This window comes from Manis javanica, chromosome 6 (assembly GCF_040802235.1).
Source record: "Manis javanica isolate MJ-LG chromosome 6, MJ_LKY, whole genome shotgun sequence".
Classification (NCBI taxonomy): Eukaryota; Metazoa; Chordata; class Mammalia; order Pholidota; family Manidae; genus Manis; species Manis javanica.
Window position 1 is genome coordinate 50,388,772 of NC_133161.1, and position 27,296 is coordinate 50,416,067.

Below are 27,296 nucleotides of genomic sequence, written 5' to 3' on the forward strand. Positions count from 1 at the left end.
CAGTGTGGAAATAAAGTTGGGTATAACCCTTTCACCCCAAGAATGTTCTGCTGTCATTTTTTTGGTCACACTGAATCCACAGTGAACTTGTCCAGGGCAGAAACCCATTGGCAAGACAACTGTTACCCATAAACACTTTCTATATATAAACTCTGGACATGTTGCTGACTTTGTTCATCATGGTGGTTCTCAGGGTGTAGACCCCAAACCAGCAGCATGAGAACAATCCGGAGCTTGTTAGAAATGTAAAACCCTCCAGCTCCACCTCAGACCTATTTTATCAGTAATTCTGTGTAGAGTTGGGCAATATGGGTATGTGTGAGTGTGTTTTTAAAATTGTGGTAACATATACACAACATTAAATTTACCATCTTAACTACTTTTACATGTACAGTTGGCAGTGCTATGTACATTCACATTGTTGTGCAACTATCACCACCATCCATTTCCAGAATGCTCCTCATCTTGCAAAATGGAAATGCTGTACCTATTAATCAATTTTTCACTTCATCTCCCTTCAGCCCCTGGCAACCACCATTCTATATTCTGTCTCCACGGATTTGACTACTCCATTACCTCATATAAGTAAAATCATACTGTAGTTATCATTTTGTGACTGACTTATTTCACTTAGCATAGTGTCCTCAAGTTTCATCCATGTCATAGCAAGTGTCAGAATTTCCTTCCTCTTTAAGGCTAAATATATTACGTTACACCTGTGTACCACATTTTGTTTATTCACTCATCCACTGATAGACACTTGGGCTGCTTCCACCTGGCAATACATGTTTTAACAAGCCTTCTGGGTGATTCTCATACACACTTAACATTTGAGAACCACTGATTAATAGGAAGTAAAAGTACAGTGATCAATGTCATCTTGAGAGACCTAGAACTCTTTTTTAGAATGTTTTAAGCTATATTGGATGCTATATAGCAAATCAATATATGAAGTATATGACTCAGGGCAAAGAAGTATAATACCTCTTTGCTTGCAATAATCTCACAATGATGCAGTATGGAATGCTACAATGACAAATGAAAAGTATTTAGTAATGTTTGAAATAAAAATTGTGTTACATTAAGCATAATATGCATAATGATACAATTTTTAATTACAATAATCTGATCCTTGAAAGGTGGGATGAAAATTCAACAAATCAAAAAGGTAAAATGGATAAAAGGGAAAAAGGTGATGTCAAAGGGCACATGCCATAAAATAACAGAAGGATTCTATTTTATGCTCACTGTGGAATTTAGTGAGCTGTTCATGGAGTTAATGTTACAGCAATTTTGAATGAGCTACATTCTTTTGCAGTTACCAGGGAATATCTTTGGTTACATAAACTACCATAACAAGGGTAGTCATACCTCACAAAACAGAATATTAACCAGACAGCCTGAGGTAGTCAGTCAGGGACCTCATGGTCACATGCGGTATTGCACAATGGGCTAAATAAGCTTTGGGATGGGAGATTCAACTTTCCCACAAGAATCCCAGCTACAGAAGCCTGCTAGAGGCAGAGTGTAGTACCAGACAAGCTAGTGATGCAGTTTGACAGAGGAATATTAATTCGTACTCGAGAAATGAACTCATGTATTTAATTCTAATACATTTTATCTGAAGGAGAAAATGATCCAAATGATGATTTACCTGATGCCTGGCACAGAGTAGGTATTCAGATACGGATTATTTGAGTGAATGATTGAGCAAATAAATAAAACAGTGAAAGAATGAATTTCACAGGTATTTATTGAATTCCTATTGTGCAGGTTTAAGGGGGGCCCTAGTGTTGTATAGAGATAAATGTTAGCAGACTCTTTAGTGAGTAAGCAAATAAATGAATAATATGCTCTTATTTGTTTTGCATCTCTAGTTCTTACTAATAAATTAGCTGCATGACCTTGGGCAAATTATTTCAAGTCTCTGGTCTCAGTTTATTCATCTCGAAAACTGCATGTGTGTGGGTGCCGTGAGGTCCCAGATGATCTTGAAGTCTTCTTACAGTTTTGGATCTCTGTTGCTTAAGCTTTGTTTTGGGACAGGAGGTGCTCTCACTTCATTCACTAATAATGCAATTCAGTTGGATATGCATAAGACACTGTGCTCTAATTTTTCCATTTCTTGTTAAAATCACTTTCCTTTTCCATAACCATAAAACAACACTGCTAAGTGTCAGGGAGAGGAAAATCTTCATAAATGGATCACTATAAAACTCATGCCAAAACAGTAAGCATCTCTGGATTCCAGCACAGTCCCTATCAGGAGTTGGGTTCCCTCCTTCCTTCCCAGAGTTTCCAACTTCCACGAAGTGACAATCGCAACAGGATGGTGAGTGCCGCCTCCCCCTGTGCTTTCACACACATTCCTCAGCAACGGCTCCAGTCAGGCTCTCCCGGCCTTCCTGCCTATCAGCAACACTGTTCAAAACGTTTTTAAAAAATCATTTCAGAGGCATTTGGTTATTTAAACATTTGGGTCTTTATAAACACATCCATCCCAAGTGATAGAGAAACTGGAACTAGCAGATGTTGCTTGATTTTTCTTTTTACCTAGGGATTTCATGGTGTCTGTTTTTCAATTTCCAACTAAGTATTAAATGCTTGTATAATTTAAGTGTTTCATTTAATTAAGCTTGAAAATGTATTTAAACTTTAGATCAGCCTAGATAACTTGAAAATAGAAGCAACTGGAACAATTCTGCCAGGTCAGGCTTAATCTTGAGTGTATTTTTAAATGATTTAGGTGTTAATAGGTAGAGTTCTACAGGTTTCTAGGCAAATCAACCCTAAATCCTTGAGTCTTTCAGGTCTTATAAATGTAAGTAAGGCTATCACAGTCTATCTCTGCATCATTAAAAAATCAACCCATTTGTTGTACCTGAAATGGGTATGTCCTCTTAAATTATAAGTTGGTGCCAAGTCAGTAGAATGACATACCTAAACCACATTTTTATTAAAGCAGAAGAGCACCTCAACATCCACTATAAATATGTTCCTGAAAAGTTGTGTTAACATACCTCGTTTAAACACATCTTGCTACTTCTGTGTTTATGGGTTATTGTTCTGCCACTTGAAATACAATTGAATCTAGTGGTTTTTATTTGGCACAAATGTATAACATAGATTGTTTATTGTTTGCTAGACTGAATGATGTCTGCAAACTAGATTTAGGAGAGGAAAATGAAGTGGTTCACATGTACATCTACACTGATGGTTTAGCTCAGAGATGCTAAGGATAAGATTTGACAATCACAGACAAATTTGTGAATTTTCATAATTCCTTTTTAATGTAGTTCCAAACTACATCTTTTGTTATAGGGATAGTAAGTGTATATTCTATTTCATATAAGTACTTACTCAAGACAGTTCGGAATGTGTTCTAGCTGTGTATTTCTACATCCTACAAGAACTTATGTAAGGCAGTTAGGAATGTGTTCCAGATTTGTATTGCCTCCTGCAGAACCAAAGCAGGCTGACTCTTTCTGCCTTTTTTCCCTTTCTGAGAGCCTTTATAGACCCAGTCGGAGGAGGTGAGAAATGGCGCACAGCCTCTGACCTCTCTTCTCATCCCTGCACCTCCAAGCAAGCCTTGCTGAACTTGAGCCTTTGTTGCTTAACGGTCTTCCTGCCTCAGGATTTGTCCAGGTCTAGTGAATGTTCTGTTTGGAAGCCAGCTCTTTCAGAAATGCACCCTTCTACCATGTCATGGCCTTGCATGACGTCCAGAGTGGTTCCCATAACATTCAGGATTTAAAATTTCTTAGTGTGTCATATAGGGTCCCCACCTGTCTACCCAGACTCACTTCCCACCATTTGGATTCACTTTTTTCTCCTTTAATCTTACCTGGATCACAATTCTCAAGTTCACTCATGTCATTCTTTTTACACGGGAAACTTGATGGCATGGGGCATCTGAGGACTTAAATGATTCACTGGTCAGATGCAAATGGATCCTTCATTTCTGATGAGGAGCTTCCCTGGTTTGCATGCTAAGCTGTGTGCCTTCCCTACTTGCACAGTGCCTGTGCCGTTTGCATGACATTATCATAATACTTGCCACACCTATTTATACACCTATTCTTCTGTCTCTTCCATTAAACAAGGAGTCTGTTATTTCTATAGTCCTAGCCATTAAATTTCCCCCCTTACTGATTACGTCTCTAGAAATAACAGCAATGCCAAATAGAGTTTCTCAATAAAGACAAGTGGCAAGAATGAATTCATTCACTTACTTGCTCATTCATTCATATTTTGGCCAACCTTATTTTTAAAAGGCTCTGTTACCAGATGACTTGTCATGCTAGAAGAACAATATCTAGGGCATCTGTTTCAAAGTAATTCTGTGCTTGATTGGTGCCACTTGCAGGATTTCATATTAGCATTAATATCCTATAATATCACTTGGGCCATAATACTTTATGCAGCATGGCAGTTTATGCCAAAATGTAATGATGAGAACAGATTTTGGAACCTCAAGTAAATAGTTCAGAAAGATCCATTGTATACTTAGTCATAAAGAGTTTACCAAGGTCTGTCTTTTCATAGATTTCTCCCACAGAATGGGAATTGTTTGAACAGGACTTAAATTTACAGTGTGCTACCTAATGGTTAAGTCAAAGATTTCTACATACAATGTTAAAAATACAGTTTTCAGAGGTGGAGCCAAGATGGTGGTGTGAGTAGAGCAGCGGAAATCTCCTCCCAAAACCACATATATCTATGAAAATATAACAAAGACAACTCTTCCTAGAATAAAGACCAGGGGACACAGGACAACATCCAGACCACATCCACACCTGCGAGAACCCAGCACCTCGCAAAGGGGGTAAGATACGAACCCCAGCCTGGAGGATCCCTAGCACCCCTCCCCCCAGCTCCCGGCGGGAGGAGAGGAGTTAAAGCAGGAGGGAGAGGGAGCCCAGGACTGCTGAACACCCAGCCCCAGCCATCCGGACCAGAGCACAGACACAGTGCATGCGTGGGGCCCTGGATACTAGGGAAACAGGACAGCAAGAATGGTGAGTGGGTACTGGAGGTTGGTGCCGGAGGACAAAAGAAAAGTGAGCGGTCATCTTTTTTTTGTTGTTGTTGTTGTTGTTGTTTTGTTGTGGGGAGTGCTTTTTGGAAGTCTTAAAGGGACAGGAACCCCAATACTAGGGAAACAGGGCAGCAAGACTGGTGAGCGGGTGCCCAAGACTGGTGCTGGAGAATAAAGAAAAACAAGTGGCCATTTTTTTTTTTTTTTGTGGTTGTTGTTTTGTTTTGGCGGGTGCTCTTTGGAAGTCTTAAAGGGGCAGGGTGGGACACTTAGTCCAGAGGTAGGGAATCTGGGGCTCTCTGGGCACTCTAATCCCCTGGGCTGCAGGGAGCATGGAGGCCCCTTACGGAGACATATAGCCTCCCAGCTGCTCCCCCTCCAACACAACTCCACCACTTTGGAGCAGCAGCCCGAGCCAGGCCATGCCCACAGCTACAGTGGAGATAAACTCCATAGCAGCCCGGCATGAAGCAGAAGCCCTGTCTGCGCACAGCTACCCAGCACAAGCCACTAGAGGTCACTGTTCTCCCAGGAGAGGAAGGCCACAAACCAAAAAGAAGGGAAGTTCTTCCAGCTGTCTCTAGTCCCAGCTCTGCAAACTATACTTATTACCATGAAAAGACAAAATTACAGGCAAACCAAGATCACAGAGACACCAGAGAAGGAGACAGACCTAACCAGTCTTCTTGACAAAGAATTCAAAATAAAAATCATAAACATGTTGACAGAGATGCAGAGAAATACGCAAGAGAAATGGGATGAAGTCTGGAGGGAGATCACAGATGCCAGAAAGGAGATTACAGAAATGAAACAAACTCTGGAAGGATTTACAAGCAGAATGGATAAGATGCAAGAGGCCATTGATGGAATTGAAACCAGAGAAGAGGAACGCATAGAAGCTGATGCAGACAGACATAAAAGGATCTGTAGGAATGAAACAATATTAAGAGAACTGTGTGACCAATCCAAAAGGAAAAATATCCATATTATAGGGGTACCAGAAGAAGAAGAGAGAGGAAAAGGGATAGAAAGTGTCTTTGAAGAAATAATTGCTGAAAACTTCCCCAAACTGGGGGAGGAAATAATCGAACAGACCACGGAAATACACAGAACCCCCAACAGAAAGGATCCAAGGAAGACAACATCAAGACACATAATAATTAAAAAGGCAAAGATCAAGGACAAGGAAAGAGTTTTAAAGGCAGCTAGAGAGAAAGAGGTCACCTATAAAGGAAAACCCATCAGGCTAACATCAGACTTCTCAGCAGAAACCCTACAGGCCAGAACAGAATGGCATGATATATTTAATACAATGAAACAGAAGGGCCTTGATCCAAGGATACTGTATCCAGCACGACAATCATTTAAATAGGATGGCAGGATTAAAAAATTCCCAGACAACCAAAAGCTGAAGGAATTTGCTTCCCACAAACCACCTTACAGAGAATCCTACAGGGACTGCTCTAGATGGGAGCACTCCTAGAAAGAGCACAGAACAAAACACCCAACATACGAAGAATGGAGGAGGAGGAATAAGAAGGGAGAGAAGAAAAGAATCTCCAGACAGTGTATATAACAGCTCAATAAGCGAGCTAAGTTAGGCAGTAAGATACTAAAGAGGCTAACCTTGAACCTTTGGTAACCACAAATTTAAAGCCTGCAATAGCAATAAGTACATATCTTTCAATAGTCACCGTAAATGTAAATGGACTGAATGCACCAATCAAAAGACACAGAGTAATAGAATGGATAAAAAAGCAAGACCCACATATATATGCTGCTTACAAGAAACTCACCTCAAACCTAAAGACATGTACAGACTGAAAGTCAAGGGATGGAAAAACATATTTCAGGCAAACAACAGTGAGAAGAAAGCAGGGGTTGCAGTACTAATATCAGACAAAATAGACTTCAAAACAAAGAAAGTAACAAGAGATAAAGAAGGACACTACATAATGATAAAGGGCTCAGTCCAACAAGAGGATATAACCATTCTAAATATATATGCACCCAACACAGGAGCACCAGCATATGTGAAACAAATACTAACAGAACTAAAGGGGGAAATAGACTGCAATGCATTCATTTTAGGAGACTTCAACACACCACTCACCCCAAAGGATAGATCCACTGGGCAGTAAATAAGTAAGGACACGGAAGCACTGAACAACACAGCAGAGCAGATGGACCTAATAGACATCTATAGAACTCTACATCCAAAAGGAACAGGATATACATTCTTCTCAAGTGCACATGGAACATTCTCCAGAACAGACCATATACTTGCCCACAAAAAGAGCCTCAGCAAAATCCAAAATATTGAAATTCTACCAACCAATTTTTCAGACCACAAAGGTATAAAAGTAGAAATAAATTCTACAAAGAAAACAAAAATGCTCACAAACACATGGAGGCTAAACATGCTCCTAAATAATCAATGGATCAATGAACATATTAAAATAGAGATCAAGGAATATATAGAAACAAATGACAACAACAACACAAAGCCCCAAATTCTGTGGGACGCAGTGAAAGCAATCCTAAGAGGAAAGTATATAGTGATCCAGGCACACTTGAAGAAGGAAGAACAATCCCAAATGAATAGTCTAACATCACAATGATCGAAACTGAAAAAAGAAGAACAAATGAGGCCTAAAGTCAGCAGAAGGAGGGACATAATAAAGATCAGAAAAGAAATAAACAAAATTAAGAAGAATAAAACAATAGCAAAAATCAATGAAACCAAGAGCTGGTTCTTTGAGAAAATAAACAAAATAGTTAAGACTCTAGTCAAACTTATTAAGAGAAAAAGAGAATCAACACAAATCAACAGAATCAGAAATGAGAATGGAAAAATCATGACAGACTCCACAGAAATACAAAGAATTATTAAAGACTACTATGAAAACCTATATGCCAACAAGCTGGGAAACCTAGAAAAAATGGACAACTTCCGAGAAAAATACAACCTTCCAAGACTGACCAAGGAAGAAACACAAAAGTTAAACACACCAATTACGAGCAAAGAAATTGAAATGGTGATCAATAAACTACCCAAGAACAAAACCACCGGGGCAGACAGATTTACCTCAAAATTTATCAGACACACAGAGAAGACATAATACCCATTCTCCTTAAAGTTTTCCAAAAAATAGAAGAGGAGGGAATACTCCCAAACTCATTCTATGAAGCCAACATCACCCTAATACCAAAGCCAGGCAAAGACCCCACCAAATAGAAAATTACAGACAAATATCCCTGATGAATGTAGATGCAAAAATACTTAATAAAATATTAGCAAACCAAATTCAAAAGTATATCAAAAGGATCATACACCATGACCAAGTGGGATTCATCCCAGGGATGCAAGGATGGTACAACATTCGAAAATCCATCAACATCATCCACCAAATCAACAAAAAGAAAGACAAAAACCACATGATCATCTCCATAGATGCTGAAAAAGCATTTGACAAAATTCAATATCCATTCATATTAAACACTCTCAACAAAATGGGAACAGAGGGCAAGTACCTCAACATAATAAAGGCCATATATCATAAACCCACAGCCAACATTATACTCCACAGTGAGAAGCTGAAAGCTTTTCCTCTGAGATCGGGAACTAGACAGGGATGCTCACTCTCCCCACTGCTATTTAACATAGTACTGGAGGTCCTAGCCACGGCAATCAGACAAAACAAAGAAATACAAGGAATCCAGATTGGTAAAGAAGAAGTTAAACTGTCACTATTTGCAGATGACATGATATTGTACATAAAAAACCCTAAAGACTCCACGCCGAAACTACTAGAACTGATATCGGAACACAGCAAAGTTGCAGGGTACAAAATTAACACACAGAAGTCTGTAGCTTTCCTATACACTAACAATGAATCAATAGAAAGAGAAATCAGGAAAACAATTCCATTCACAATCGTATCAAAAAGAATAAAATACCTAGGTATACACCTAACCAAAGAAGTGAATGACCTATACTCTGAAAACTACAAGTCACTCTTAAGAGAAATTAAAGGGGACACGAACAAATGGAAACTCATCCCATGCTTGTGGCTAGGAAGAATCAATATCGTGAAAATGGCCATCCTGCCCAAAGCAATATACAGATTTGATGCAATCCCTATCAAATTACCAGCAACATTCTTCAATGAACTGGAACAAATAATTCAAAAATTCTTATGTAAACACCAAAGACCCCTAATAGCCAAAGCAATCCTGAGAAAGAAGAATAAAGTAGGGGGGATCTCACTCCCCAACTTCAAGCTCTACTATAAAGCCATAGTAATCAAGACAATTTGGTACTGGCACAAGAACAGAGCCACAGACCAGTGGAACAGAATAGAGACTCCAGGCATTAACCCAAACATATATGGTCAATTAATATTCAATAAAGGAGCCATGGACATACAATGGCAAAATGACAGTCTCTTCAACAGATGGTGCTGGCAAAACTGGACAGCAACATGTAGGAGAATGAAACTGGACCATTGTCTAACCCCATACATAAAAGTAAATTCAAAATGGATCAAAGACCTGAATGTAAGTCATGAAACCATCAAACTCATGGAAAAAAACATCGGCAAAAACCTCTTAGACATAAACATGAGTGACCTCTTTTTGAACATATCTCCCCGGACAAGGAAAACAACAGCAAAAATGAGCAAGTGGGACTATATTAAGCTGAAAAGCTTCTGTACAGCAAAAGACACCATCAATAGAACCAAAAGGAACCCTACAGTATGGGAGAATATATTTGAAAATGACAGATATGACAAAGGCTTGATGTCCAAAATATATAAAGAGCTCACCCACCTCAACAAACAAAAAACAAACAATCCAATTAAAAAATGGGCAGAGGAACTGAACAGACAGTTCTTCAAAAAAGAAATACAGATGGCCAACAGACACATGAAAAGATGCTCCACATTGCTAATTATCAGAGAAATGCAAATTAAAACTACAATGAGGAATCACCTCACACCAGTAAGGATGGCTACCATCCAAAAGACAAACAACAAGAAATGTTGGCGAAGCTGTGGAGAAAGGGGAACCCTCCTACACTGCTGGTGGGAATGTAAATTAGTTCAACCATTGTTGAAAGCAGTATGGAGGTTCATCAAAATGCTCAAACAGACTTACCATTTGACCCAGGAATTCCACTCCTAGGAATTTACCCTAAGAACACAGCTATCAAGTTTGAGAAAGACAGATGCACCCCTATGTTTATGGCAGCACTATTTACGATAGCCAAGAATTGGAAGCAACCTAAATGTCCATTGGTAGATGAATGGATAAAGAAGATGTGGTACATATACACATTGGAAGACTACTCAGCCATAAGAAGAGGGCAAATCCTACCATTTGCAGCAACATGGATGGACCTGGAGGGTATTATGCTCAGTGAAATAAGCCAAGTGGAGAAAGAGAAATACCAAATGATTTCATTCATCTGTGGAGTATAAGAACAAAGGAAAAACTGAAGGAACAAAACAGCAGCGGAATCACAGAACCCAAGAATGGACTAACAGGTACCAAAGGGAAAGGGACTGGGGAGGATGGGTGGGTAGGTAGGGATAAGGGGTTGGAAGAAGAAGGGGGGTATTAAGATTAGCATGCATGTGGGGGGAGGAGAAAGGGGAGGGCTGTACAACACAGAGAAGACAAGTAGTGATTCTACAACATTTTGCTATGGTGATGGACAGTGACTTTAAAGGGGTTTATAGGGGAGATCTGGTGTAGGGACAGCCTAGTAAACATAATATTCTTCATGTAAGTGTAGATTAAAGATAACAAAAAAAAAGAAAGAAAGAAAGAGAAGGGGGATTACTCCTTTATAGGATAAAACTAACTGTAAATCAATGATTAATGCATGCTTTAGATACCCTTAATTTTGATCACTTAAAGGGTGTCAGATGATTGGCTATGGAGGTACACTTTTCTGATAATATTCCTTTCTCTTAAAAAAAGAAAAAAGCAGTTCCTGTGTGGTGACCTCCAATGAGTTCTACACAATGGTATAAAGGGCATATCAAAGTGTGGGCAAAGGGTCTGTTTGTGTTTATACAGAGGATCAAAGCCTAATTTGGCTACCCAGAAAATGAAGTAAGATACGATATGGAGAAGAACTTCCAACATCAGCACTCTCTGGAAGAGTCATACCAGAAGATGATCATCAAAAAACCTCAACAAAGATCCAGTTGATGCTGCAGTTGTAGCTGCATTCATCCCACCGGTTCCTGGACTTGCCATTGGAATGAAGAAGGAGATATCTAAGCTGGCCTGTGCATACAGTAAAACAGCAATTTTGACTGGATCTATACTGTTGGAACTTAACCAAGAATTAGGAGAAGTGCAAGTTGTAGCAGTCCAAAATCTTGCAAATATAGACTATCTACTGTTAAAAGAACATATGGGATGTGAACAGTTCCCAGGAGTTTTTATTTATTTATTTATTTATATATTATTTATTATTTATTATTTTATTTTATTTTATTTTTATTTTTATTTTTAATTAGTCTGATTTCTCTCAGAGTGTTCAGGTACAGTTGGACAATATCCATTATATCATAGACAAATTTCCACAAATGCCTAGGGTGCCTAACTGGTTTTCTTGGCTTCACTGGAGACGGCTGGTAATTATAGATCTGCTTTGGTTATGTAACTGGATTCCTATTATGTTAATGTGTGTGCACAATTTAATTAGTAGTTTAAAACCTATACATGCTTAAGTTATTCTACAGGAATATATGTCAAAGAAATAATCAATCTTCCCAGGTTTTCTTCCGTCTGCTACCTCTACAGCTTTTCTTCTTCCTTCCTAATTACAACCCTTAAATAGAATTCGTGCCTTATATCGAATTCACCGAGTATCGTAACTCCTCCAAGTGGTAAAGATACCTCAGGACAAATGCTGGGCATAGAAGCCACAGGGCATAAATCTGCAAAAAAGTAAAAAGCTAACCTTTTTAAACAATATGGCTTCTCTCTCACTTACCAACTTTACATTTCCCTGTATGGCCCTGGAAGATGACTGGTTAGCCAGAGACGGGTAAGATTCCTCAAGGGAGGAACAACCTAAGACAGGCACAGTCGCAGGGGGGCCATCAGGTGAGAAATTGGGGATCAACAGAGGTGAGGCTTAGAACCTAACCCCTCCTGTTCCGAGAGAAATCTTCTGCATCCGTGGATGTTTTATTGCCCGTGTCTAGCTTGGATTAACACATAGTCTACAGGCAGACACCTGATCATCTACATTTGCTCTCTTACAACACTCAACTATGTTTTCTACCTTTATCTTGCATCTACATACCACTTCAGCACTTTATGAAAAAAAGTAATAATAATAATAATAAAGGGAGAAATGTGGGATTCACAGATAAATCAAGTATAAAAATCAAATGAATATTCATATTTGACCTGATTGTCTATAGTTCATAATGAGTGATCAAAATCGAAAGTTTTTGTGATGACTGCCCTTGTACTCTTCACCATGTAAGAACTTATTCACTATGTAAGAATTTGTTCACCATGTAAGAACTTGTTCGTTATGCTTCAGAAGATTGGAGACTGATGAGAATTAGGCTGGGGGTGGATTAATGATTGTGCATTGAGCATTGACTCCCCTATACAGAATTTTATTGTTGTTAACAACCATTTGATCAATATATATGAGAGATGCCCTCTCAAAAAAAAATACAGTTTTCTTTTCCAAACACGTCATACCTGCACTGTATTCACATGAGCACTTTCTTCATGATTAGCTGTCATGCAAAATGAAAAACTCATTGGACCTAGGGCTGCAAGCCCCAGCTTTGACTTTTGGAGGTGGGTCATTAGGAAATGATTTTCCAGTGTGTGAATTAACCGTGCACAGGCTTATCTTTCTCTTTTTAAAGGTTTCCCTTTGGCTACACAGAACCTAGTGCTGCAGTAGCTCTTGCACTAGAACATTCCTTCTCAAGTAGAGCAGTTTTACCTCTCAGGGTCCATTTGGCAGGATCTGGAGGCATTCTTAGTTGTCATAACCAGGAGAGAGTGGTGAGTGATAACAGTATTTAGCTTGTGGAGGCCAGAGATGCTACTAAACCTCCTACAGCACACAGGACAGCTCTCCACACATGAAATTATCCAGTCTGAAACATTGATAGCCCTGAGATTGAGAAACTGTTTCAGGATAGAACAGGAAGAGGTGTGATTAGAAGCTGGAGGTAGGAATTTGTGCTGCCTTTGACTGATTTTTCTTTCATGGCATGCTTCTCCTTCCAAGGTGAACTCTCTACAGGCAGTTCATGGCGTGGCTGTAGGCTTTTTTGAGGCCAGCAGGAAAGTCTTTCTCATTCCAGTGCTAAGACTGAGTCTTACACACATAACGTGATGGCAGGAGTGATGTCCATTACCTTTGCTGTATTCTACTCACTAGAAGCAACAACAGGTCCCACCTGCGCTCAGATGGAGGGCGTCATGCTAAGGTGTGAGCCACCTGAGGATCTGCCTGCACGTGTGTTGTCTTGATGGCAGGGGTGGCATCTTGTGCTGTGTCAGCCTGGTGGGTCACGAGGCCAGAAGGCAGCAGTGATGGAGTGGCCATCACTCTGCTGGTCACCAGTCAGAGTAGTGATGGACACACACAGAGGTGCCTGGTCAGTTCCACCTGGCCTGTGTCCAGCTCCTCTCAGCTGCCTGAGACCTGCAGAGGCAAGAGCTGCACAGAGCTGATGGCCTTGGTCACCCTCCTCTCAGCTCCCCTGCTTGGCCGAGAGTCTGGGTTTCAAACACTGACTGGTTAGTGACTCTGGCTCCACAACAAGACCTCCATTTCCCCAGCTCCTCACACTGTGATGGTTCTAGAAGTCCCTTATTCCACAACACTCAGGGAACGGTGCTACCCTCTCCCAGTGCTGACTGAAACGGATAATGTTCCACATTAAAATTAGAAGATGTAAATATATCCTGTGAGTTTTTCACTATTAGGTGCTGTGGTCAGTAAAATCTAATCTAACATAATACTTCCTATTATCTATAATATAGATAGAATGTTACCTCTCTGTTTTGTTTACTGCTATACCCCCAGGGTTGAGAATAGTGCCTAGCATATAGTAGACACTCATAAATATTATCTTCATGAATAATGAATCATACTTATATAATTTGGGTAATGCAAATATGTGTATATATATATATCTACATATACATGCACACATGCGTGTATATACTGTATATTTTATATATATGTATATATATATGAAATCTCTTTTCTTATTGCTTATTTGGCATTTAAATACTTTTGGTGTGTAACTTGGGCCCTATTTTCCTATTCAGAACATCTTTTGTTGAAGGCAGGGTAGACTACTGTCTAAGTAGTACACTGTAATTTCTAATGCCCAAGGAAAGGTCTCCATATTTCCTACCAACATCCAAAGATTATGAAATGATATAATAATGTAATATATAATATAATATATAATGTTATATAATATAAATTCCAAATTTGTCTAGAAGATTCTCTTTCTCTCCTAGGAAAATTTGTTTCTTAAAGATTATCTTTGGGGCCCTCAGCATATATGTTTTCATATCTCATTTAAACCCCCCTATTCACACGTGTCCTTTCCATCCCCTCTTTACTATAATTTTACCACTGCATGTGAGATGCTCAGTGCCTCTACCTTTAATAAACATTATTATTGTACTTTATTATAGTTTTTTATATTTTAAAAACATTTTTATTATACTTTATAGTCTTTAAGCATTTCATCTAAATGTATTTTTCAAAAATCTTTTTATTATAAACTCAAAGATGCTTCCTGTTTGTTTTCAATGTTATCTTAGTCCTTTATAACCATTTTCTGGGATTGGTAAGCAAGTAGGGAACGTTAGGAGGTACGGAGACTCTCTAGCTGCTAGAAATCGCAGTATACTACTTAGGCAGTAATCTCCCCTGCCTCTCCCTAAGGCTATTCTTATTTGGAAAATGGTCAAGGGCCAAGTTGCACACCAAAGGTATTTTAAATGTAAAATGAGCAATAAGGAAGGGGATATAACATTTGTACTCAAAAAAAAGTACAGTTTGTAGAAAATAGAAAAATTAGGAAAGAAGGCCAAAGTTATTTCTAGATTTTGACCATATATATAATATGTAATGCAAAAGCCTTAGCAGATAACCTTGAGAAAGACAAATCCTTTTGCTTTCTTAGGAAGAATGTGCCTATTTGGAGGGAGAAATGACCATTTACCATTATATTATTTGTGTCACTTAAATTTAATAAAGTAATAATCAGCGAACATTATTAGGTCACCGGGTACAACCCTTTTACTTTGCAGATGGAGAACCAGGGTCTTGCTAATGAACAGGGTAGAATCTAGAAGTTGAAAAAGACTTATTGTCTCTAAACATTCTCACTGAGTCATCATTCCTCAGGTGGCCCATTCCATCTTTGAGCCATTAATTCACAGCTTCTTTTAATTTTTGGAAACTGGTCATTAGAACTCTAGGATCTTTTCTAATAATAAGAAAGAATGGTCTTTTCTGGTGGTTTGTTCCCTCTCATCAGGCAATATATTTAGTTTCAGTGGGGTTTTTTTTTAGGGGGGTATACAATTTTAGACTCTAATAGATCATATAACATTTTATAAGAGTTCTGTAACATAAGGTTATATACCTCAGTTTTCTCCTATATAATAGTTGAAACAAGAAAACCATCTCCTTTTAATAGCATCAAAAAGAATAAAATACTTAGGAATAAATTCTTTTTTTTTTACTTAGGAATAAATTTAACAATAGAAGAATACAACTTACATGCTGAAAACTACAAAGCATTGTTGAAATAAATTTAAGACCTACATAAGTAGAAAGACATTCCATATTCATAGAGCAGAAGGCTTAATATTATGAAGATGGCAATATTTCCAAATTGTTGTGCAGATTCCAGATAATTCCTCTTAAAATTCAAGATGAACTTCTGTAGAAATTGAAAGCTGATCCTAAAACTCTCATGAAAATGAATAGGACCCAGAATATCCAAAACAATCTTAAAAAAGGAAAACAAAGCTGAAGAACTCACATCCCTGATTCTAGAAGTTACTACAAAACTACAGTAATTGAGACACTGTGGTCTGTGTCAGGTTATAAGGAAGGAGAGATAAATAGATCAATGGAATAGAATTGAGAGGGCTGAAATAAACCCTCATATTTATGGTCAACTCATTTTAAACAAGGGTGCCAAGACAAATAAATGGTGAAAAATAGTCTTTTCAACAAATGGTTCTGAAAACAATGGATATCCACATGTGAAAGAATGAAATTGAACCCTTCCTTACACCATACACAAAAATTAATTCAAAATGGGTCAAAGACCTAAATGTAAGGTCCAAAACACAGAACCCTGAGAAGGAAGTCTAGGAGTAAAACTTGTGATCTTGGGTCAGGCAGTTTTCTTAAATATGATACCAGAAGTATAAGTGACAAAAGAAAAAATAAACTGGACTTCATCAAAACTAAAATCTTTTGTCTTTCAGAGAATAAGTAAAAAGAATAGGAGAAAGCAAATATGGGTAGCTAATAAGGGACTTGTAATAATAAAAAGACTACCTAATTGAAAAACTGGCAATTGATCTGATAAGTCTCCAAGATTGTAAATGGCCAATAAATTAAAAGATGCTCAACATCATTAGTCATCAGGGGAAAGACAACAATAAAAACCACTTCATAGGATAGCTATTATCAAAAAGAAAACTAATAAATTTTGGTGAGGATGTCAAAAAATTGAAACTCTCACACACTGCTGGTAGGAATGTAACCCTCATCACTGCTGGTGACTGCTATAGCCATTTTGGAAAAGTCTGGCAGTTGCTCATAAAGTTAAGCATAGAATTACCATATTGTCCAGCACTCCTAGGTATGCATCTAAGAGATTAAAAACCTACATCCATGCAAATATGTGTACAATGTATGTTCAGAGCAGCATTGTTCATAATAGCCAGAAAGTGGAACAACCTCAATGTCTGTAAGATGAAGAATAGATAAATATAATGTGCCATATCCATGTAGTGGAACATGCAGCTATAAAAAGAATGAAGTACTACGGCCTGCTACCACACAGATGGATCTTCAAACATTGTGCTAAATGAAAAAAGTCAGACACAAAAGACCACATGTTGTATGATTCCATTTATATGAAATATCCATAATGGGCAAATCTATAAACAGAATGTCAATTAATGGTTGCCTGGGCTGTGGGATTGGAGGCTAATGGGGAGTGACTGCTAATGTATACAGGGTTATTTTGTAGGGGCATGAAAATAATCTAGAATTTATTGTGGTGATGATTATACAATTCTATGAAGATACTGAAAACTTGAATTATATACTTTAAATAGATGAATTCTATGGTTTGTGAATTTTATCTTGACAAAGCTGTTACTTTATATACATAAGGTGTACATACACATATATATGCTTCATATATGTACTCTACACAAACTACATTTACTTTTTCTATTAAAAAACTGATATGCAGTAAATAAAGTATGGTAAATATGTTCCCAACATTTGCCATGTGCTTCCTGGAGGTGTCATATCACGAAAGGTCCAATCCTTCCTTCCCCTGGAGTACAGTTTAGTGGGTAGATACGTGGCTTTCTGTGGGTGTGTGGCTGAAGCTGTGTCCAACAGAGACCCATGGCTGCTACATCCCCAGCAGACCTAGACTTTGGAGTCTTAGTTCCCTCTTTTACTCCTTCATCCCTACAAAATGAAATACAGATTCCCCTGCTATCTGAAAGTTCACTTTATGCCACTTTTCCTATATGAAAGATCTACATTAATACCTGTTTTGCTAACTGAAAGAAATCCAAAGAGGATTTTCACTTTTACGAAATGGCAATCAATGGCTTCTTTGCTTTATGCCATTTGGTTTATGAAAGGTTTCATAGGAATGCTCTACTTTCCCATATCAGGGGAAGCCTGTATCTAAGTGCCTAAGCTCATTATAAACTTAAAATGATAAAAAATAAAAAGCAATGCTGATGTCTACGGGTTCTCAGCAGGTAAAAAAAATGGGTAAATTTTTTTTTAAAAGAGGATTTTATTTTTTCATTTTGGCTTATTTTCACAGCTGAAGGCCTTTAGTCCCTTCTAGTCAATTGTGACTTGAAGCATTGAGTCAGGAGAAGGCTAGGAAACAGCATGAGAGAAGATTCTAGTGCAGAAAACTCTAGCACTAAGTTTATACAGCTAGTTGCCAGGACAGAGGAGAAAGGGTGTAATATGAGACCAATGAATTGGATGGGGATGAGACTGGCAAGGCTTTAAAGGCTGGGGTAGGATCCTTAGACTTCATTGTGGGGCCAGTGGGAAGCCACTGAAAAGTTTTAAGCAGTAGAGCTGTGATCAGGTTTTTAAAGAGATCCCTGCGGCTACTGTGTAGAAAACTTTTCAGATCTGCATATCATGACAAAAGTTTTAAAAATTCAATCACACATCACTCCAGAATTTCATTTCTAAAACTCAGAGGAAGTTAAAAATTTCTTTGTAAGAAGTGACAAGTAAAATGCCACATTCAACTGATCCTGTTGAATCCCTGGGTTATTCAGGGACAAAGCAGAGAAAATGTGTTTTCAGCTATATTTTTCCTCATGCCAGACATTTGAATTTTGAATTCAATAAAAAACATGAACAAAGAAACTTTTAAATTTTGAGGACAAAGGCCACAAAAGCAAATGAACAGAATATCAAATAAATTGTTTAAGGCCCAGTGAGTAGGGTGGGCCATGGATGGCAGGGTCTGTGGGTGGTGGTATGCCGAAAATCCCAGCACTTCTCTGTCGCCTTTGAGATAAATGGAGCAGGGCCGAACGCCTAAGGCCCAACAGAAGTGTGACAGTGCGCCGGAAAATCACCAGCTCTAGGCAAATGTGAAACTAGAACAGTATTACAAGAAGAGATTAACTTTTTGGAGTGGCTTAAAGACATTATGCTTAATTCCAGTCTCTTAATTCAACAAATACTTACTGACAAGTCTGTTTTGTGTAAGGATAGGTACCAAGTACATTGTGTAATGATGATGAGGAACAGTTATCTACAGACAGTCCTTTGTTCCACAGAAGTCATTTTTTGTTACAGAAGAGCTCCATATTTATTTTGAGGACTTAATAGATCTAATCTTATCCTCCTGAACAAAATAGTATTCTTCATAAGTTATTTATATAACATTTTAGTTATATAAATAAAATTATATAATTTATTTACTAAATAAATAATAATATATATATTATAAATAAATAAATAAGTCTGTAACTCCAGTAAACTGTGTTCTCAGAAATAAAAGCTGGGATATGTGGTATGAAAAGTATGTTCATGGGATTTGACGATCAAATCACAATAATCCATGGAAATTTTAGGACGCATCATCATTTATCTGTATCACTGCATTATAAGCATTATGAAAGGACTGCATTGTGTCTTGCTAAAGACAGGTGCCTCTGAGACACACCACTCTGATCAGCACAACACATATCCATGGATCAACCTGATACTTTCTGCATTCAGGAAACCAAGTAGCACATGCCAGATGTGGGACTGTCTGATTTTCACTTTCTGTTACAATTTATATACTCATTCGCATTCCACTGTAGTCTCTTTGGGGAGGGTGCGTTACCATTCATGTTTGCTGCCAATCCAGTTTTGCTCCTCTCCTTACCCTTTCTGCTTGTCTGAACTACAGTAGAGAACAAGACAGGAATTGAAGTTTCAACATTAAAAAAAGAATCACAGAATATACAACCTTAAACCCAATGCTACAATCCTATGCTTCTTTTCAAAATAGGATCTATAATTTCAATTGACAAATGCCAATTGAATTCAGTCATTTATATCTTTCCCTTATGTAAATAAAAAGTTGACAAACAATAGAAATGGAAAATGATTAAGATTAAATGCAGAATAATTTCTTTAAAGCAAGGACTAAGTCTGAACATTTACTCAAGATAATCACTTAATTCAAAGCATCTATTTTGATTAAAATTTATTTCAATATTATTGGGCCTCAAAAGCTTCCTGACTTGTAGGCTTTTTTTTTTCCCCCACCCTTGTCCCTCTCTTCTCACCCATCCTCCCAAGTCCCTTTCCCTTTGGTAACTATTAGTCCATTCTTGGGTTCTGTGATTCTGCTGCTGTTTTGTTCCTTCAGTTTTCCTTTGTTCTTATACTCTATATATGAGTGAAATCATTTGGTACTTGTCTTTCTCCGCCTGGCTTATTTCACTGAGCATAATACCCTCTAGCTCCATCCATGTTGTTGCAAATGGTAGGATCTGTTTTTTTCTTATGGCTGAGTAATATTCCATTATATGCTTTTTTAAAAAAAAATAAAAAGCATTTATTTTAAAAGAAATTCCAGATATATAAACAGATTAGGGTGCTGAGGCTAATTCTTTTCTTTAGGAAGCTAGACTTTCATATTTAGAAAGGCCATTCCTTTTTTTTTAATAGCAAACATTTAGCAGGTATGCATTAGGTACCAGGCTTGGTTTTAGATTCTGAAATACAAAGACACAAAATCATGGTTTTCTTGTTTTAAGAAGCTTCCCTTTTAGAGTAGGAAATAGGCATGTTAAAAATAAAAGCCAATAAAATGTTGAACAGTGTTAACAGATCATGAAAGCACAGTAGGGGCTCTGAAAACACCTTGAGGAAGTAATATTGAGTTGGAACCCTTACTGGAAAAAATAGAGCTTGTGAGATGAAGGAGGATCAGGGAAGCTTTTCAGGTAAAAGTATCAATCAGCATGTGCAAGGGTTTATGAAAACAGCTGGTGTCTTGGGGAATATTGACCTGAGCACAGTGCTCATGGGGTTAATGCAAATGAGCCCACAGTCACAATAGCACAAGATGACAAGTGAAAAGTCACAGCACCCCATTGAATTCTTCCAGACACTTTTTACACATATTCAAAGATGTATCTATATTCGTCATCTATCAATCTATCCATCTACCTATTCATCTTTCTTCTTAAGTGGTATCACTCTATAACATAACTATTCTGTAATCTGCCTTTCCTTAATACATCTTGAATACAGTACAAATCAGGAGATGGAGGTATATTTCATTATTTTTAGCACCACATCCCTGATATGGATGCATCAAAACTTACTTAATCGTTCCTCTGTTGATGAACATTTAGGATGCCTTGAATATTCCTCTGTCTCTATTTGTTAGCCTTAAGGGGCTATAATAACAGGATAAATTGATGGTCATGGAGCATGGCAAAGATTTGACCAGTACTGCCAAGTGGCCTTCAAAGATTCACTCCCTTGGGTTTTAAGAGGATGTTTGTTTCCCAAATCCCTCACCAATACCCACTCCACTCTTGTTTGTTGATCATACTATTACTTATTTATTTTTATGAAACTTCTTATGCAAGTAATTATGGCCTCTAGAAAAACTTAGAAAATGAAAATAACAACTAGAAAAAAATGCCATCCAAAATTCTGCTGCCCAGAGATATCTTTTATTAACATTTGGTCTGTAGCCCTTATACTTTCACTAGGTACTGTTTGGGCCATAGCTGAGACACAGACACAGCTAGTGGATGGAACAAGATCTCCCTGCACTTCAGATTTCTGGTTCCTGTTTAGCTCTATTGAGACAAGGGGGCTAGGAAAGCTGCTAGGGAAAGAATTCAAAGGGTTTCTCAGTGGCATTCAGATATGTCCTATGTGATAGAATCTGGGCTGTCTAACACAAACCAAATCAAAATGTTTGGTTCCCGAGAAAGAGAGCCACCTGGGAGAGTATGGCATAAATATCCAGATACCACAGTAGGTTCTATGTTTGAGATGGCAGCCTGATATGTTAGGGGCATAATGGTAACTGTTACTTGAGACTTTTCTGACCCAAGCTCTCTGTGCTGGGAGTGCTTCCCTGGGACAGAATGGTTATATGTGCAAATGAATAAAGCAGTCTTACTGAACCCTGAGACACCTTGGCCCAGGCCACCCTGCTGTAGGGACAACCCTTCCCCTCAATAAAGCATACCACAGAGGGGAGAACTTTTCTCTTATTTCATAATACACTGCCCAGTGAAAGAGATACTATAATGTTGAATGCATCAGAGGTTAGTGTGATCAATAAGGATCTGTGCCCCAAAGCAGATGGTGACATTTAGCACTGTTACCAGCAACCATGTGGGATTCTCAATATGGCAAAGGCCAGTAATGGTGGCAAAAGCTGGTAGCTTGTATCTATTTATGAGCCATGTAGTCCTACTCAGTGGACTGAAAAATACATGGGTGTCAGGAGGAGAAGTAGTTCTGCTTTTCAGAGTCTGTTACTGCACAGATATGTGGGTATTTGGTGCTAGTGAAAACCCTTTAACAGTTTCTCATTGCCACAGAATAAAATCCTAATTCCTTGATGATCTTCATGGATTTTTATGATCAGGACCCTTCTTATATTCTCAAATGTTTGCTTGCAGTTCCCTGAGTGAGCTTCTTGGTCTTTGTGCTAAAAGATCTCTCTTTGTGGAACACAAGCTCCTGCATGCTACCTGCCTAACTCTTCTCATTATTTGGGACTTAGTTTACATAATTTCTGTACAGAAAGACTTTTCTGACCATCCAAGGCTAGGTTAATCATCTTCCTCTATACTCCTTAACACTTTCTTCAGATTCCCATCATGCAACATTAAATGTTATGACACTGTGATGGTCTATCTCCATCACAATGCCCAAAGATTCTTGAAGGCAGGGTCCACATCATGCTGACTGTTGTACCCTCAATGCCTACCCCAGTGCCCCTCACATAGTACACACTCAGTACATATTTGTTAAATAGATTCAAGAACTGGTGACCTTATTAAACAAGATGGAGAATAACAAGAATTACATATTTGTGGGAAAAGATTATGAACTTAATTGTGGATCTCTTCAGTAGCCTCTGGATATCTCAGAGGCTATGTCCAGTTGTGAATATTGGAAGAGTCTGAGAGAAAAGACTAAAGATACAAATCTGGAGTTATTAAACTCATTATTTTTTTCCCATTTTATTGTGTTTTTTTCTCCTTAAAATTCAATAACACTAATTTTTCTGACTTTAAAGATAGAAAATTTTGAAAATGCAGAAAAATATATACAGAACAAATTACTAATAATACCATTCTTCCTCCTCCCCCAGCAGAGGTTAATCACTGTTAACATATGTGGTTATTTCCACTTACTTTTATTCTATTTAACACAATTAGGTCGTGTGCTTATATAGTTCTTTGTTTGACTTAGTATATCCAAAGCAATTTCTTCTAAATATTCTTCAAATATTCTTCAAATACCTGACTTTTAATAGCTTTAAAATGTGCTATTGCATGATGCACAATTATTTTAATCATCCTTATTATTGGATATTTAGGTTGTTTCACTCCTTCACCATTGAGTATGATATTTATCTCTAGGTTTTCTACAGATGCCCTTTATCAGGTTGAAGAAGTTCCCTTCTACTCTTAATTTGCAGAGTTTTTATTGGGAATGGGTGTAGGATTGTCCATATGTTTATTCCACATCTTTAAAGATAAACTTTTTTTTTAAGTTTGTTAATATGGTGAATTTGAATGTTAAACCAACCTTGCTATCTGAGATAAACCCCATTATTCTTTTCTTTATATTGTTGGATTCAATTTGCTAAACTTTTGTTTCTATGTTCATGAGTGATATTGGTCTAAAGGTTCCTTTTCTAGTAATATCTTTAGTTTTGATGTTCATGTAATATTTTCTGGAAGAGTTTGTGTAGAATTTGTATTCTTCCTTCCTTAAATGTTTGGTAGATTTGAACAGAGATGCCATCTGGGCCTAAAGTTTTCTTTGTGGGAATGTTTTTTTAACTATAATTTCAATTTCTTTAATAGAAACAGAGCAATTCAGGTTATCTATTTCTTCCTGAGTAAACTCTGAGAGTTTGTGTCTACCAAGGAATATTTCTATTTAAACTAAGTTGTTGAAAATATTCTATTACTCTAGTGTTTGTAGAATTTATAATACTGCCACCTTCCTCATTCCAGATATTGGTAACTTGTAACATTTTTCTCACTGATCCTTCTGGCTGGAAGTTAATCAATTTTATTGATCTCAAAGAACTAGCTTTTAGTTTTATTGATTCTTCTTTAGTGTTTTTCCATTTTCATTAATTTCTACTCTATTATTTCCTATCTTCTACCTACTTGAGGTTTAATTTGCTCTTTTTCTTGTTGCTTACAGCTGAAGCTGTGGTCACTGATTTGGGATGTTTCTTTGTTTCTGATATAGGCATGAACTTTCCCCTACAGGATGCTATAAGTTCCCTCCTAGGTACCACTTTGGTACATTCCACAAATTCTGGTATGTTGTTTTTTCATTTCCATTCAGTTGAAAATACTTTCAAACTTTCCTTTTTATTTCTTCTTTGATCCAGGGGTTGCTTAGTAACATGCTATGTAGTTTCCATATATTTGGAGATTTTCCAAGGATGTATTTTTGTTTTCTAATTTAATTCCCTTGTGGTCAGAGAACATAGTATGACTGACCCATCTGAATTTATTGAGGTTTGTTTTACAGCCTAAAAAATGGCTAAATTTGGTAAATATCCACACATACTTGAGAAGAATTTGTATTTGCTCTTGTTACATGGAGTAGCCTACAAATATCAGGTCAAGTTGGCAGACAGTGTTGTTCAAATCTTCCATATTCTTACTGATTTTCTTTAACTTATCACAGTTTACCTTCAAGTGACATTATGACACTTCAGATGCAGTATAAGAAACAGTTCCACTTCTCTTCTTTTTGTGTAATTGTTGCTGTACATTTTACTTGTCCATATAATATAAAGCCCATACTCCATTATTATCATTTTTGTTATAATAGCATGTATCTTTTAAAGAGATTTAAATAATGAAAAAATTTCATTTTTTTATCCATAGAGGTCCCATTTTGTATCTTCTCATTCTGTTTTATTTCAATCTGGTATTGTTTTCTTTCTGTCTGAGAACTTCCTTAACTTTTCTTATACTATAGGCCTGCTGCTGATAAACTCTTTAGCTTTTGTATCTTTTACATGTCTAAACAGTCTTTAATTTGCCTTCATTTTTGAAAGATATTTTCTCTGGGTACAGAATTCTAGGTTTGTGATATTTCTATTTCACTATTTTGAAGATATTCCTCTACTCTCTTCTCACTTACATTTTTACCCAATGATATGTCTATTGTCTTATTAATTTTTCTTCTTCTGCATGTAACATATCTTCTTTCTTTTAATGATATTAAGATTTTTTTACTTCATCACTGATTTTGAACAATTTTATTATGCTATGCTTTGTTGTAGCTTTCTTTGTATTTTTGTCCTTGGGGTTATTTGGTATTTTTAGATCTCTGGGTTTGAAATTTTCATCACATTTGGAAAAATTCTGGTCACTGATCCAGTGATTATTTTTCTGCCCCTTCCTACCCTTTGGGGACCCCAATTTCATGTATATTCTTCTGCTTAAAGTTGTTCCATAGTTCTCTGATGCTGTTTATTTTTCTGATTCTCTTTTCTCTCATTATATTTGATATAGTTTCTATTGCTATTGTTTTCAAATCACTAATATTTTTCCTCTGCAATGTCTAATTTGCTGTTAATCTCATCCAGTATATTTTATTTCCCGCCCATTAGATTTCATCTCTATGTTTGATAGAGATTTTTTGTCTTCTGTCTCTATTTAACTTAAAATATGCAGTATATATCATATATACATATACACACATTGTATTTATAGTATATATAATATTTACTGTAATATATATTTATAATCACTGTTTTATTGTCTTTAGTTGCTAATTCTAACACTATTAATCACCAATGTGATTAATATATCTCTTCATTATAGGTCTTATTTTCTTTCATTTTTATGCACCTGTTTAATTTTTTGATTGAATTCAAAATATTGTGACTCTTACCTTGCTAAGTACTGAATATTTTTGTATACACATCATGGTCTCAGGCTTTGTTGTGAGATGTAGATATATTACTTGGAAACAGTCTGATCCTTTTGGGTCTAAGATTTGGCTTCTAGGATTTGCTAGGTGGGATTAGAGCAGTGTTCATTCAAGGACAAATTCCCTAAGAGTGAACCAAGATTCTTCTGAGTAGTCTTCTATGTCTGTGAATCATGAGGTTTTATAGTCTGGCTGGTTGCACAGGCTCTGTGTTAGTGCCAGGCACTGTCTATTTTAGTCTTTCTGGGGGTTGTTTTCCAGGCCTCTGTTGCTTGCCTTACATGCATGTGCTGATCACTACTTAGGTAAAGACTGGACAGGGACCTGCCCTCTGCAGATTTCTGGGGTTCTCTCTCTGTGCAGCTTTTTCCTTCCTGGTACTCTATCCTGAAAGTTCTCGATATCTTGGCCTCCCTGGACTCTTCTACACCATCTTTTCAACTGAGGGAGCACCCTGTACTCAGCCTGAATCCCCCTCCCTGTGCCATGGCCTGGAAACCTTCTCAAGGCAGAAACTGGGCAATTATGTGGCTCACTTCATTTTCTCCCCATTTCTCAGGAATCAGTCTCCTCACTGATTGACATCCAGTGTCTTGCAAATCATGATTTCCTATGACTTGACCATTTTTCAGTTGTTTTGGGCATGAGGATAAATCTGGGCATAGTTACTCCCTCTTGGTTGGAAGTAAAAGTCAAGCCCACAGTGACATTTTTAACTTTTTCAGTTCTTAGTTGGGTTGCAACAGCCCTCACCCTGCCAGAGTTGTTAGTAACTTTAGTTTCTCCTATGAATTGGCTATTACTGTTGCTCATTTTCTATTGGAAGTTTAATATTTGCTTCTCATCAATTTGCTAGAGCACTTTATGTATTGTTTCTTGGCCTACATTTTCATCTAGGCAATGAGATAGTAACTTGCCTTTAGAAATCTGTTTTGCTGTGAAAGTCTCGTACACAGAGTTATATAAGTCAGTGTTTGGTTCTTACCTTTTTCCTGGTTGTAATTTACTTAAAAGGTACAATATACTCTCATTGGCAAAAGTGGCTGCTATGGCAGTAGTAATTCTTGAGAAAGAGAAAAACATCCCCATGTCCCTGCCCTTACCCAGAGGGTCTAGTTTCTCAGGGGCTCAGGGAAATGTATAGCTTGATAAAATCCCTGAGGTAATTTTGATAAACTTGATTAAGGTGGTTGCCTACTCTCTGTTGAGATACACTGATGACACGTTAGTTATTATAGTAGTGAT